At 39.8% G+C, this 13705-nt stretch overlaps 1 protein-coding gene across 1 annotated transcript in view; it reads right to left on the bottom strand.

The window, feature by feature from the left end:
- The window catches only part of cryba1l2 (crystallin, beta A1, like 2), a 55461-nt gene that overhangs the window by 40163 nt on the left and 1593 nt on the right, over positions 1-13705 (bottom strand). The gene's annotated exons all lie outside the window — the stretch shown is intronic.

Genomic DNA, 13705 nt, shown 5'->3' with positions numbered 1-13705 from the left:
GACTCTTTTTGAATGCATTGATTTTAATTGGATCTAAAAAAGTTGGATCACCACCTCGTTGGTGGGATAAGGTTATCAGGATGGCTTTAAAATTTGCGACCACAACCACTGAGCAGTCCTTACCTTTAAATCTAACCTCTCTTCTTCCTCTCCTGTCCTGTCTTTCTTATCTTTCTCCATCTCTGAGTGAAATTATCTCTTTCTGTGAAATACGGCAGCTGGCCTTTTAGCTATAGCAACACACTGTGTGACAAACTGCACACAAACAGTTTGTGTGTTTGCTGATGTTTGTTGCTGATAGAAATGCTGCATTCCTGGCACAGCTGGCTGCCGGCAGATCCGGCGGGCACGCCAGTGCAGCCCCCTCTGGCTTCTGCTCCGTGGCTACTGGGTGACCCCTCGTCTGGGGATCCCCTCAGCCCTTCCCAGGAGGGTGGCACGGATGCCCCTCCGGTGGTCCTCCTTGGGCTCTCGCACTCTGGGGCCTCTGGATGTCTGGAGCCTGGACCTCCTCCATGCCTGCTTCATGCCCTGGGGGACGGGGCTATGGCCCTCTACACCCTCTAGCAGACCATTACATGGGGAAACCTTTTGACTACAAGCGCGCTGATCCACACAGGTGTGCACACGGGTGTTCACTGTTCGTAGACTTAAACTACACCTTTCTTGGCTGCTACTTCAAAGCACATTGTGCGCTGTCTGTCCTGCGTGCTACACAATAACATTCAATATTTAGTATTTACTGCTGTTTACACTTAGCTAGATTAATGCGATGATGTTGTGTTTAGTATGTTGCTTTGTTTTTTTGCTTGTTTTCTCTTCTGTTTCTCTCAACAGGTGATCCAGGAGATTTTTTTTTCCCCTTTCTCACTGTCCCTCTTCCCTTCTGTTTTTCTTTTCCTTCCTCTCTTTCTTTCCCCTTTTCCTATCCCCCACTCATGTCTGTCCCGTCTGTAACAACTGAAAATAAAATAAAATAAACAATAAAAACAAAGGTCGATCAAATGGACCAATACGGCAATGCCATGATGATCCATTTGGCAAAATAAATCCATTGGGTATCCTTGTTGGTCGTCAGACAACAATTCTGATGGCTAAAGAACCAAATGGGACAGGCAAAAAAAAGAAAAAAAGAAAAAAAAAAAGAAAAAAAAAAAGAAATGCTGCATTTGAAATTACCTGCCACAACATGTTACTCCCTTTATGCTCACTCGTATTCTGCATGGCCAGCTACACGTGCAGCAACCGCAACTTACGGACACCTGCAGTTGTGCCCACTTTTACACCCCCACTGCCACACAGTGTGCACACAGTTTTTCCTCTTTCATCTCTTTTTATGGGATTAACATGCAAACAGGATTGCCTTCCATGTGTTACTGTTTAGGCGTCAAACCAAAAGTAACGAGCCCATTTTGAAAATGTAAGGAGTAGAAAGTATAGATGTTTAAAACTGTAGGGAGTAAAAGTAAATCGTGTCAGAGAAATAACTACTCAAGTAAAGTACAGATACCTGAAAATTCTACTTAAGTATAGTAGCAATGTTTTATGTACTATTATGACCTTTGCTTTAAAGATTAATGTTAAAAGTTCACTAGAAGCACCCTGAGTGGTTCCAGCACATGCCACATGACCATAATGCATTTCCTGAGGAATATCTGCCGTGCAGCTTATGGACAAGTTCAATAAGGAGGAGCTCTATTCTCACGTACTGTCTTGGCTCCTCTTGGTGGTAGTGGCTATTTCCTGAGCCTCTCTTTTCTTTGTCACTTATGTTTTCCCACGATGTCAAAATCACCCCCTTCTCAGTTTTAACGTCACTACTCTCATTCAGTGATTTATCTTCCACGTTCTTTCATTTCATGTTAATCTCTCCCCGTGCCTTTCAGCCCTTCTATCAGCTCCAACATCAGGATTGGTACGCCAGTGGGGGGTCCTGTCATTATTTTCTGTCGTTTTACAGGACTGAAAATTTTGTTCCTTCCTCCTTTCATTGTTGAACCGAACGTTCTGCCACCCTCTCTCACACTGCTTGTTTTTCATCAACCTCTTCACCATTACCCGTCGAATGGGGGCACACACTGAAGAAAAGTATTACTTTTCAGCCACATTATCATTTGAAATTGCTGGCGTAAAATAGATAATGGAAAATGGGGGTAATTAATATTTCCTGATGCTCAGTAACAAGAAAATTTCCTGATTAGTCAGAATCTGCTTCACACATCAAATGTGAAAAGATTTCATCTTCTGAATATTTCACTGTAGTCTGAATAACTTCTGCTGAGAATCCATTATTCTGATACTCATCTCGTTGACTTATTTTTTCATTTTGACCTCCCATGGGTAGTTGCTGGGATTTGAGAGATTCGCCTTGGTCTCTGTGCGTCACATCACTGACGTCAGCCTACTTGCTCCTCACATATGGATTGAGGTTAATTGTCTGTTGGTTTATCCTGTCATGTTGCTGTGGCTTGTCTGAGTTTCCCATTTCCTGTTTGCTGGTGAAAGATTTTTTTTGGAACTGGTCTGATCTAAGCCTTGGTAGATTTTCTCAGATTCACAGCCTTGTTAGAGGTTACATTCCTACATTCTTCAGTGCATCCATTAATGCAGTCTCATATTAATTTATAAAGCTACTGTTTGAAAACATTACAATTTACTTTCCTCCTAATGTCATTACTACAGATTTGATCCATGCAGTTTTGATTTGGCACTACTATTACAGGAGAGCAGTTATTAAAGGCTGCCTTATTTCAATGAAACTGAAACAGACACAGCATCCTGAAGTAGGAGTGAAAACATTTTCACAAGACCAGAAGATTTAACACCTGGAGAGAAGTGTTAATAAGAAAATGTATGTGCAGACGTAGGCAGACACAAAAACACAGGTGAAATAATCACAGGTAATATCTGGAAGAAACGATGACGTCAGGCAAGTGGGAGAAATGTGAGAACAGAATAAAACTGTGACTCTCAGAAGTTCTACCATCAGCAGGACTATAATGATGCCAGCAAAGCTTCAGTGAATTCAATCAAACAGACGTCAGGGACAGATGGAGGCAAGAGAGGACAGTGAAGCAAATTAAACACTGATACAGATCAGACGAAAGTGAAACAAAATAGCTTTTTATCAGACACAGAAAATCTGCCTCAGCTGATTACTATCTGTTCTTTATGCAAGATCCTAATCAACCATATTAACATTCACCTGCTCCCTGAAGATTAAGCACGCTTTAAAAGAAAAAAAAGGAGAGTGGAGTGTTTATGGGTCACCACACGCAAGCTGTGCCATAGATTCTCTGCAGTGAATCCTTCCAAGACCCAGACACTCTGTGTGAGCTGGCTTTCTTTAAACAGAAGTGTGTTTTATGTGTACTGCATATTATATATAAGGGTGGCCGTTGAAGCTGTAGTTAGAGCTGTCATCTTACAACAAGTGGGTTCCTGTTTCCTCTAAGAGTCTTAGGACTTTTTAGATCAATCATTGATTTTAATCTGGCTGTGGATGTGAGTCTGAATTGTTAGCTGCCTCTGTCTTAGTCCTGTGACGATCCCGTGTTTTAAGAAAATGGATAGATATTTATTTTTCTTTCTTGTACCCAGCAGGCAGCAACTCTTCTGGTTCCAGAAAGAACCACAGGAATAAACATATCTTACATAATGTTCATTTTGTATAATATTAGTGCCAATTACTGCTCAGAAGAAACATAAATGCAGGGTTTACCTTGCTACCATATGAACATGAATAGTTTTTCAGTCACGTGCACTCCTCACTTTTCACACCCACTTTCAAAACATGAAGATGGCTAAAATACTCAGCTTAACGCAACAAAATATCATCAGCCAGCATCAAGGTGGCTACATCCATCTTTTTATATGTGTACTATGGGTTCAACCTTATGTTTGGCATTTTAAAAGGCCAGACATCGATGAGATTATCAATTACTGTTTTAAGTGCTTGGAAATTGTAACACTTGTCATTTGTTAACCATATATCATAGGTGTTCTGTATGCTGCACAACTTCACTATTTTCATCTTATAGTGGCATTTTTAGCTACAGTAGGCAGCTGTTTTCAGTGAAAAGCATTTAAAGAGGACCTATTATTCTCTGCCTTTTTGTCATACACAGAGTTGGAGTCATTAATTTAAAAAGATTTGTGTATTACCTATTACTTTTAAGCAACGTAATGAAGTATGTTACTTTAATACTAGCTGGAAAAAGTTATCTGTTACACTTCTTGTTACATTACATTTGTGTTACTTCATAACAAAACATGAAATGGATTGTCACACAATTATCAGAAATTATTTAAACCTCACACTACAGTCCACAAGTCATACACATACATGCTTCTTTTAGTGCTTATGTTTGACCCCCCCCCCCAACAACAACAACAACAACAACAATAATAATAACAATAAACAGCATAAAGCAAAGTGAATGAAATGGAAAAAAGGAGGCCACAGTGCTGCTTGTAACTGCCTTTGTTACCTGTTGAAGATCAGACTCTGGCTGCTGGGCTGGAGTCAGTATACAATTAGCTTTAACCTGGCTCTCAGTTCTTGGCTAGCTTTGTGTTAGCATGCTGTCTGTTCAGATGCTTGCAAAGAGCTGATGCTGTTTTTGAATATGATGCAAAAGTTTCTGTGCTGGACACAGTTTGCACTTTACTACTGCACTGTTGCCCTTTCATGCAATAAAAGTAAAGCCAGTGTTCATATCTCCACTTTCCAAAAGCTGTAGACCGCACCACTATTTTCCTTCTCCCTGCTCATTATAGCACACCTGTGTGGGGAAAAAAGTTTTTTCTTTCTCTCTGAATGTAATTCACAGAGGGTCTTGTAACGCAAATAGAAACATAATTGTAACTGTAATGCGATTACTGAATTTAGCACAGTACATTTACTGAAAAATGTAATGAGATTACAGTAATGCATTACTTTGGAACTCGTTACACCCAGCACTGGTAATGATATATTCTTACCGGGGTTGAAATTTATATTAAATATGGCCATAGTTTTAAGTAATGATGCCACTGTATGTATAAGTAATCCCTGTGAGACAAATGCTCAGGCAGTTTTGTGTTTTCTGTACTATGTCTGTGTTTTCTATATGAGGGGATATACTTCTTTAGCCATCTAAGACACTCACCCCACACACCTGCTGTTCAAACTCTATTTTTGTGAGGATGAGCCAGCCAGAACAAAGTTGGGTTAAAGCGAGGGTGTAATTGAAGGTTAAACATTGAAAACACATTTTTTCAGTCAATGAAAAAACTGGAGGAGCTTCATGAATGCCCAAAATAAGTTTAAATACAATTTAATTAAACTTGTGAAGCATGCAGCGCTACTCTTACATATTTTATTTTTGGACTAGAATCCAAGAATAAATATGGAGCTGGCAATGAGCATCATCTCCATCAAAACCCAACTTTACACTTTCTGCTCATTTAGGAACAAGCTGGAGGACAGCTGGTGGAGCAGCTAAAGAGTCATTTTCTTTGGGAGTTGGTAAAAATTAAAAACGGAGCCAAACAATAGTGTAAATTGGACTTACATTTGCCAGGTGGTGAGAGGCTCCAAATGAATGATTATGTTGCTATCTAAGAAGTGGCTGCAGGTTTTCGTAAACTCAGCATAACAAATTGCGTCTCTTGTTTATTGAGCCTCCCAAGTTGCTTTTTTTTTATAGAACTACATGCGAAATGAACATTTGTTTTTACTGCTGACACTAAAAAGACGAAGATGAGGTGCAGGTGGTAGTGCTGTGGCTGCCAAGTGGCTTTAATACTGTAATAGTTTCACTTCCAGCAGAACCGTTTGGAATCTGCTAAATATGCATTTTGTCAAGGATTTACTTAAAGATAATACTTTAACTTTTACCTTTTGATTATGTACCATCAGCCACAACATTAAAACTTCCTGTCTTAGATTTTGCAGATACCCTTTGTAAGAGGTACTGTCTAGGTCTCGACACTGGTGACACAGTGTTGGTATGAATACTTTGGGTTTAAATGCTTGCAAGGGGAAGACCTCCTTGGAAAGACCTTTTTCCAGTGGAGTCCAAACAATGATTGAAAAGACTAGGCAATGATAAGTCTGGAATTTGGGTGAACAATCTGGACTTTTTCCCATGTTGCTTAAGCTGCACTTCAGCTATTGCAATGAGGTGTACTGTCATGATGAAGAGGACCATTACTATGATGCTGTTTAAGCTTATTCCGCTCCAATGTTTATGTGGGTGGAACTTGTTAAGACACCATAAGCATGAATGCCAGGACTCAAGGTTTCCCAGCAGCAACAATACCAGCAGTGTTATCTGTTTCACATGTCTGTGATTGTACTGTTGTGGCTGATTGGTCTAGTTTTCATGTATGCAACTTTAACAAAGCCTTAATATTGAAACATAACATGATATATATTTATATAGAAACATAGTTTAAACCCCCCCCCCTTTCCCCTTTCCACCCATACTACTGTAAACATTTTCACTCAATCCCTTAATGCCAAGAACCTGAACTATTGAAAGTCTATGAAGAAAACTTAAATCTGTTTGAACACTATCTAAGGCTGCTGGAGTCCAGCTGTGGTCCTCTCTGATTATGAGAAGGAAAGAATGCACTGTACATATAATTCATCAGCACTTCATGTTATACTATAATACAATATAATTACGCAGAGTGAGTCCAAGGGAGTGCTACTCTTCTGTTTCAGCTGAGTCATTAAGGGCTTGTGTTTGCTATCATAGCAGATTAAATAACGCTGGTGTCAGGAAATGCAACAGCCACCTAAAAAGGTGGCAACCTAAAACTATACAAAATTGCAAATGTGACTGAATAAAATGAAATGCAGAGATTAATGAGTTATCAGCACATCAAGGATAGTGTCATGTGTACATGGCTTCCTACATTATAAATCTAGTCATAAAAATGTTAATAAAGTGCAATCTCAAGCATGCTTTGGGGAATGCTGTCATATTTAATTTTAAAATATAATAACATATATTAGTAATATGAAATTAGCTACATTATAAAATGAGGAAATGACAGATATAGACATGAAAAAGAAAGCATACCCTCTTTCAGTTCTAAAGTTTTAAGTATCAGGAGACAAATGCAACTTCATATGAGCAACAAAACATGACATACAGCATGCCATTATTCATTTAATAAAAGGAAGAAGCAGTGTGTGAAAACTTTGTAGGTCCCATTATTCAGCAGCTTGTTACCACCAGCAGCAATAACTTGACACAATGTTTTTCCTGCAAGAAATTATTAGTCTGTCACATTCTTACGTAGGAATTTTACCCCACATTTCTTGACAACATTGGTTCAGTTCATTGAAGTTTGCAAGCATTTGTTTATATACAGCTTTCTTAAGGTTCCACTACAGCTTTCAGTTGGGTTGATTCTGGACTTTGACTGGGTCATTGCAACATCTTGATTTTTTTCTTTTTCAGCCATTCTGTTGTAGATTTGCTGGGGTGCTTGGGATCATTGTCCTGCTGTGTGACCCAGTGTGGGCTGGTCCAAGCTTAAGCTGTTGGACAGATGACCTTACATTTGATTCTAGAATACTTTGGTATACTAAGAAGGTTATGGTGGAGTTGATTGGAAAGTGCCCAGTGGCTGCGAATCCCCCCCAGATCATTAGCATATTAGCACAAACACCTTATACCAACTGTCAAGCACAGTGGTGGAGGGCTGTGTTTAGTTTTGAAAAAAATGGGACTGCGCATTATGACCAAACATCTCCACATTGGTCTTCCAGAAGTGGAACAATATGATTTGTTCAGATGCAAATTTGGAAACTAAAGCAGTGCTGTCATTTTTTTTTTTAGATAAATGGCTTTCTAGGGCAGCACGGTGGTGCAGTGGTCCTGAGTCCCTGGCCGGGGCCTTTCTGTGTGAGGTTTGCATGTTCTCCCTGTGCTTGCGTGGGTTCTTTCAGGGTACTCTGGCTTCCTCCCACAGTCCAAAGTCATTCAGTTAGAGGGGTTAGGTTAACTGATGATTCTAAACTGCCCATAGGTTTGGATGTTAGTGTAAATGGCTGTCTGTCTCGTCCAGGGTGAACTCTGCCCTTTGTCTTATGCTAGCTGGCATCAGTGCCCCTGTGACTCTGATGAGAGTAAGTGGAAGAGAATGGATGGATGGAAGGAAATGTCTTTCTCTGGCAACCTTTCCAAACAAGCCATACTTGTTCAGTCTTCTTCTTATTGCCCTTTCGTGAACATTAACAATTAAAATCCTATCTGGGGCCTGTAGTGTCTGAGATGCAGCTCTTTGTAGGGTCTTTACCTTACAATATAAAGTAACTATTGTGGTGATTTGGCACTATATATAAATAAATTGAACTGAATTTGATTATTTGCAGTTTCATTGCATGGTCTGACCTTGGGGTGATTTTGCTGAGATGTCCTCTCCTGAGAATACTGACAGCTGTTTTGAATGCTTTCTACTCTTGAATAATCTTTATCAGCATCAGCATCAGATTGTTCAGAAATAGCTTTAAACCCTTCCCAGATTGATGGGCAGCAACAATTATTTCTCTAAGATAATTGCTGATGTCATTCCTCTTTGGCATTGTGTTAACATATATTGTTTTATAGCTCCAAGAAAACTGTCAAAACTTCTGCATTTATAGAGGTGGCCAGCTTAGCTGATAATCAAATAATCATAAATAATGACATGATGTAATATGTCAAGTGTTGTTGTTCATCTGGGGGAATATTTAAATAGCTTTGGAATAAATTAAATGATTTGTTTATGTTCTGATATGTAAAACCTTAAAACTGAAAAAAGGGTGTAGTTTCTTTTCACATGATTGTAGATCAATAGAGGGAGAGATATTGTCAGGAAAATGCTTTCATGTTTTTTGTAATACCAACAGGAAGCAGTGAGTGGACACTGAGCAGATTAGCTCTGAAGAGAAATGGAGTGAGTGAGCGAGTGAGTGAGAGAGGGATGATGGAGGAGGAGGAGGAAGAGGAGGAGGAGGAGGAGGAGTAGAAAACATTGATCTGAATGCATGCAAACATGTATGGCTGAGAGTTATACAATTGTTCTCTTGATGAAAGATGAGGAAAGGAAGCTGTATTGACCAAAAAAAGCAGAGCGACTCCAATCCTATCTACGTAACTCAGCACAGGTATTGGGACAGCATTATTTTAATTTAACTTGATTTAATTTAATCTATTTTTATTTTATGTGAATTCAGTCAATTTTAGTTACATTGATTTAATAAATTTTAGTGCAATGCAAAGGGACTTAGCCTATTTCAGCTTAATAAAATTCAATTCAGTTCAAGTCATATAAAGCCAAATGACAACAACAGTCACCTCAGGGCACTTTATATGCAATGTAAAGACTGTACAACAGTAGAGAGAAAACCCCAACAATCAGACAAACCCCTATGAGCAACGACCTGGCAACAGTGGGAAGGAAAAACTCCCTTTTAATGACAGTAACCTTCGGCAGAACCAGCCATCTGCCACAGTGTGCCAACGAGTCGCGTGGCCCCTGTTTATATTATACACACTATGTCTTAACCTTTGTGACTAAAATGATTAATTACAAACAATTACAATGTGTGACCTGAGAAACATAAAGACACACCTGCAACTAACAACACAACTGGACAACCAACAGTGTTTAGCTGGATTTATTGCATGAACCCAGGTTGTTGTAGATTTTATGTTGATTCTGTAGTGTAGGTCCACAAAAATCACAATACAGACAGAGTCTCGCCAGACGGCAATCCATCACAGAGCTCCTAATAAATGTCTGTCGCAGATGGAATAACCCTCAGCCCTCCTGTGACCCTGAGCTGGATCAAAAAAGTGGATGGATGGTGAAAAGTGAATGATACTGCTTTGAATGATATCAAAGCAGTAAGCAAGGAACATAAACAATGAACCACAACAGCTGTATGCAGTGAACTGTACCTCAAAAGAAACACATATTGCATTTTCTTAAGAAATGATGAATAAATGCATTTGTCTGTACGAAACCTCTGCGGGATATCTTCAGCATAGCTCCTCAAATTTTAAATGAACATGATTTTCACCATTTTATCACTGTTATTATTTTACATGTTAATGTTGGGGATGTTCTTAAATAATCAGCTAGCGTATCTAAAGTAGATGATAACCAAAAACTATAGAAAAAACTAACATGGAAAGTCTTGATTTGTGCATACTGGCTGCTTACTGAGGGTGCTGGAGTACACAACAGTAGGCAATATGTTATGACTTTGTTCATTTGCTTTAGTCACACTAAACAATGGCTCATTCTGTATTTTTAAATGAGCAGTAAAACGTTGCTGTATTATAATAATAATATAGGTTTTAAAACTCAGACCGAAATCAGCTAGTGCTGCCATTAATATGGGTATTCTCTACTTCCAGAAAACCTTAGACCACTGTTTTCACGGGCTTAATATGAAGAAGAATAAACAAAGCTTTTTATATACAACTCAAAGATCAAAAAGACTGGTAGGCTTATGAATGTTTATTTGAGAGGGGACTAAGAAAAATGATAAACCAAATTCAGCTATAATTTAATTACCCTGTGAGAATAATGATATCAAGTGGAATTAATTAATTTGTAGCAAGTTCATTATTCTCTACTGATTTATCTACATTCATTAACAAATTTGTGAGCAAGCTTTTCTTGTAAAAGGAAGACATCTCATTATTCTACACTGACTTATCTTATTATTGAAGAACAACGGAGTCAACTTTGGAAAAAAAGAGGCTAACATCAAATAACAATAGTGATGACGTGCTCCCTGAATGGCTGTCTTATATTTCTGAAACTCAAAAAACTACTTGCCTTATAAGTAGAAGGAACTAATTAAATGCCACACCAGTAACCATTGTGCTGCAGAGTGTGTGCCAGTGTGTGGAAAGACAGTCGCAGTATATGGTTAAGCGGAAGTGGTGACGCCAAGAGACCAAACAAATGAAAGACACTGGCAAAAAAATAAAAAATAAAGAAGAAGGGAGGGAGTACTGGAAGACAAAGAGCGAAGGGATGCAGGAAAGGGGAGGCGAGCAAGATGAGGGAGAACAGCACGAGCGTCTTTGTCTGTGACAATTGGACAGATGCTGAAAAATGCTGGTGCCTCTGTATACGCGTGTGGAAGATAGACGGACTGTGCCAGTGAGCAATGTATTAATTTGCTTCAAAACAATATGACATGTTGAGTCACCTTCAAGAAGTACTTGTCCGGGGCTCCTTTTGTTTTGCTGTTTGTGTGCGTGACACTGCACTGTCTATGTGCTGTCTGTGTCTTTGAATCATTGTATTTCACTTATTAGATATTTTATTTATCTAACGCAACCACCGCAAGGCATGTGGTCACATCCTCCTGTCTTTCTCGTTTCTTCTCATTACTCTGGGCCTATGGGACACAAATACACTGAGTCTACAAGTTGTGCATGCAATAATAGTTCTTTGATTAAGTTTCGTGGAAGGAATGAGCGAGCAGAAGTCGTCCACCTTTACTGAACTTCATTATATCAACAACTCTAAAGAAAGAACAGCTAATCGAGAGTGTTTAAGTGAACTGTTCACAATGGGGCTAAAATCCAATACCAGGAAGCTATAACCCATTTTTAATATCTTCCAAATAAGGCGTGAGAAGAGAGGGATGTGTTGTTACCTTGGCAACAGACACACCTTTACTACAGTATCCCATTACACTCACTGGCATCCACTGCAACCTCCTATCAGTGTGACGTCACACGGGACAGAATTGCGCAGGCACACCTGCAGACAAGAGTACAAGAGGCCCATTTTGATTGGCTGACAGTGAAATCAGTTTATTTTAGAGTGCAGCAGGTGCAGTGACGCACGCCTCAGTTCGTTACTAATGGTGGATGAGAGCCCAGCATAGATTGGATAAAGCGATGTAGGACTGACATAGAAAGACAGAAAGGCAAATGGACAGATAGACGGGTTAGGAGATGTGCTGGAGTGGGAGCAGGCCGGGGAAGCCTCGGTTTGTTTTTTGTGTGGGGATTACACAAACACGACGTAGCGATCATCATCACACACCGAAACCGTGCCTACACAGTACTGCGAACCTGCTGTGTGGGTGACTGGCACAACACTGACTGACTGACACACTGCGGTGGCATTTAGACAAAGTTTGCCTCAACAGGCAAGCATGCTAACACGCAAGTACAGACAGTCACAGACAGACACACTACCACAGCTGGCGGCGTGGGTGTGTGGAAAGGGGAAGCCAATGAGGTGCTGGTCGTGGATGACCAGCGGCTACTGAAGCTTGCGTGTCCACAAGTCCAGTTAAGGACAGAGCAGGAGGTGTGAAGGAATAACAGCACACACCGTGTAATGGATCCCCTCAATTACTCATTTGTTTATCGTGCCTGCGGCTCAGTTGGCTTTGTGTAGAATGGCAGTTACAAACTGTGTGTGCTTATGTATGCACCCGTGCACATGCCCAAATGTGTGACTCTTTCCTCACTCATACGCTCATCTGTTGAGCCGCCTGTGTGTTTCTATGAATGGGCATGCTTCTGTTGTCTACATGCTCACATCTCTCGGTCTGAGCAGCGGTCTACATTTATTTTTAATGTCAGACACACAAAGAAAAGCTGAAATTATTCTTCAAGGTCAACTCTGATCCACTCTAGTGCGGCTTGAATGATGCAATTTCACAGTTATTGTTAGTGTGAAGGTTATTTTCCTGTATTTTGAAAGTGTTGCTTGTGTAATGGCACATTAACAAAGTGCTCGCCAAAAACACACTGTAACAGTTTATCCATAGATTTTTATGCAGCTTTATTCAACTCTTGCATGTCAATCGAATTCATGATTAAATAAAGCAAAACTGAGTCATCTCGAGAAGGTAGACAGGAAAGCACATTCATCAGTCTGAAGAGACCTTAAATGATTGCAAGTCTTCAACAAATGAGCAGAAAATTCACAATAAAAAAACGTATTGCAATCACTTCTGTCCTACTGACTGCAGATGCAATACCTGGTGGCATGTCTGTCCCCTTAGGCCAGTGTTTCAAATAGTGGAGCTGGACTCACTGGTGAGGAAATTGAGCCACAGCAGGAGTGAAAATCAGTTACATGTAAGATGCATGTTAGGATATATAGATCAAAGATGTTGTGCTGACCCTTATTGCTGAAATGAAACTCGGATTCTTTTTATTGTTATTGCTGGATAAAAACTGAGGTTTGGGCTGGATTCTAGGTGGGGAATGCCCCCCAAAAGGTTTGCTTAGTTATGAAATATACTTGCTTAATGTCATATTATGGTTAAAATTGCACAAAACAGCAAACAGTTTGTTTAACTGATTGTCCAAACCAGGTAATGTGTGGGGGCTATCTGCAAGGCATACCCTGGGTTGCCAGTCCATCACAGGGTAGTTTATCTAAAAAAGCTGAAAGACTACAAAAGACTTTTGTCCTTGATTGCATACCCAGTACACTCCTTCAGATGGTGGACTGCATGTTTAAAACTTAATGTGATCAAATAAAAGTCAAATGAGAGCATAATTTATCACATGGTGGCACTGTTACATCTGATGCTATCTTGCTATCTTACAGCTGGTGGCTGAACACAAGCAATGACAGCTTGAGGCACAGACAGACAGCAAAACAGTTTTCAAGTGGCATGAATATGAAGGCATCTGTTGTGTTTTACTGTCTTTTTCCTTTTTGGATT

Source organism: Pelmatolapia mariae, linkage group LG6 (assembly GCF_036321145.2).
Source record: "Pelmatolapia mariae isolate MD_Pm_ZW linkage group LG6, Pm_UMD_F_2, whole genome shotgun sequence".
Lineage (NCBI taxonomy): Eukaryota > Metazoa > Chordata > Actinopteri > Cichliformes > Cichlidae > Pelmatolapia > Pelmatolapia mariae.
Note: the sequence above shows the minus strand (reverse complement) of the source record. Positions and strands in the feature narration are given on the sequence as shown.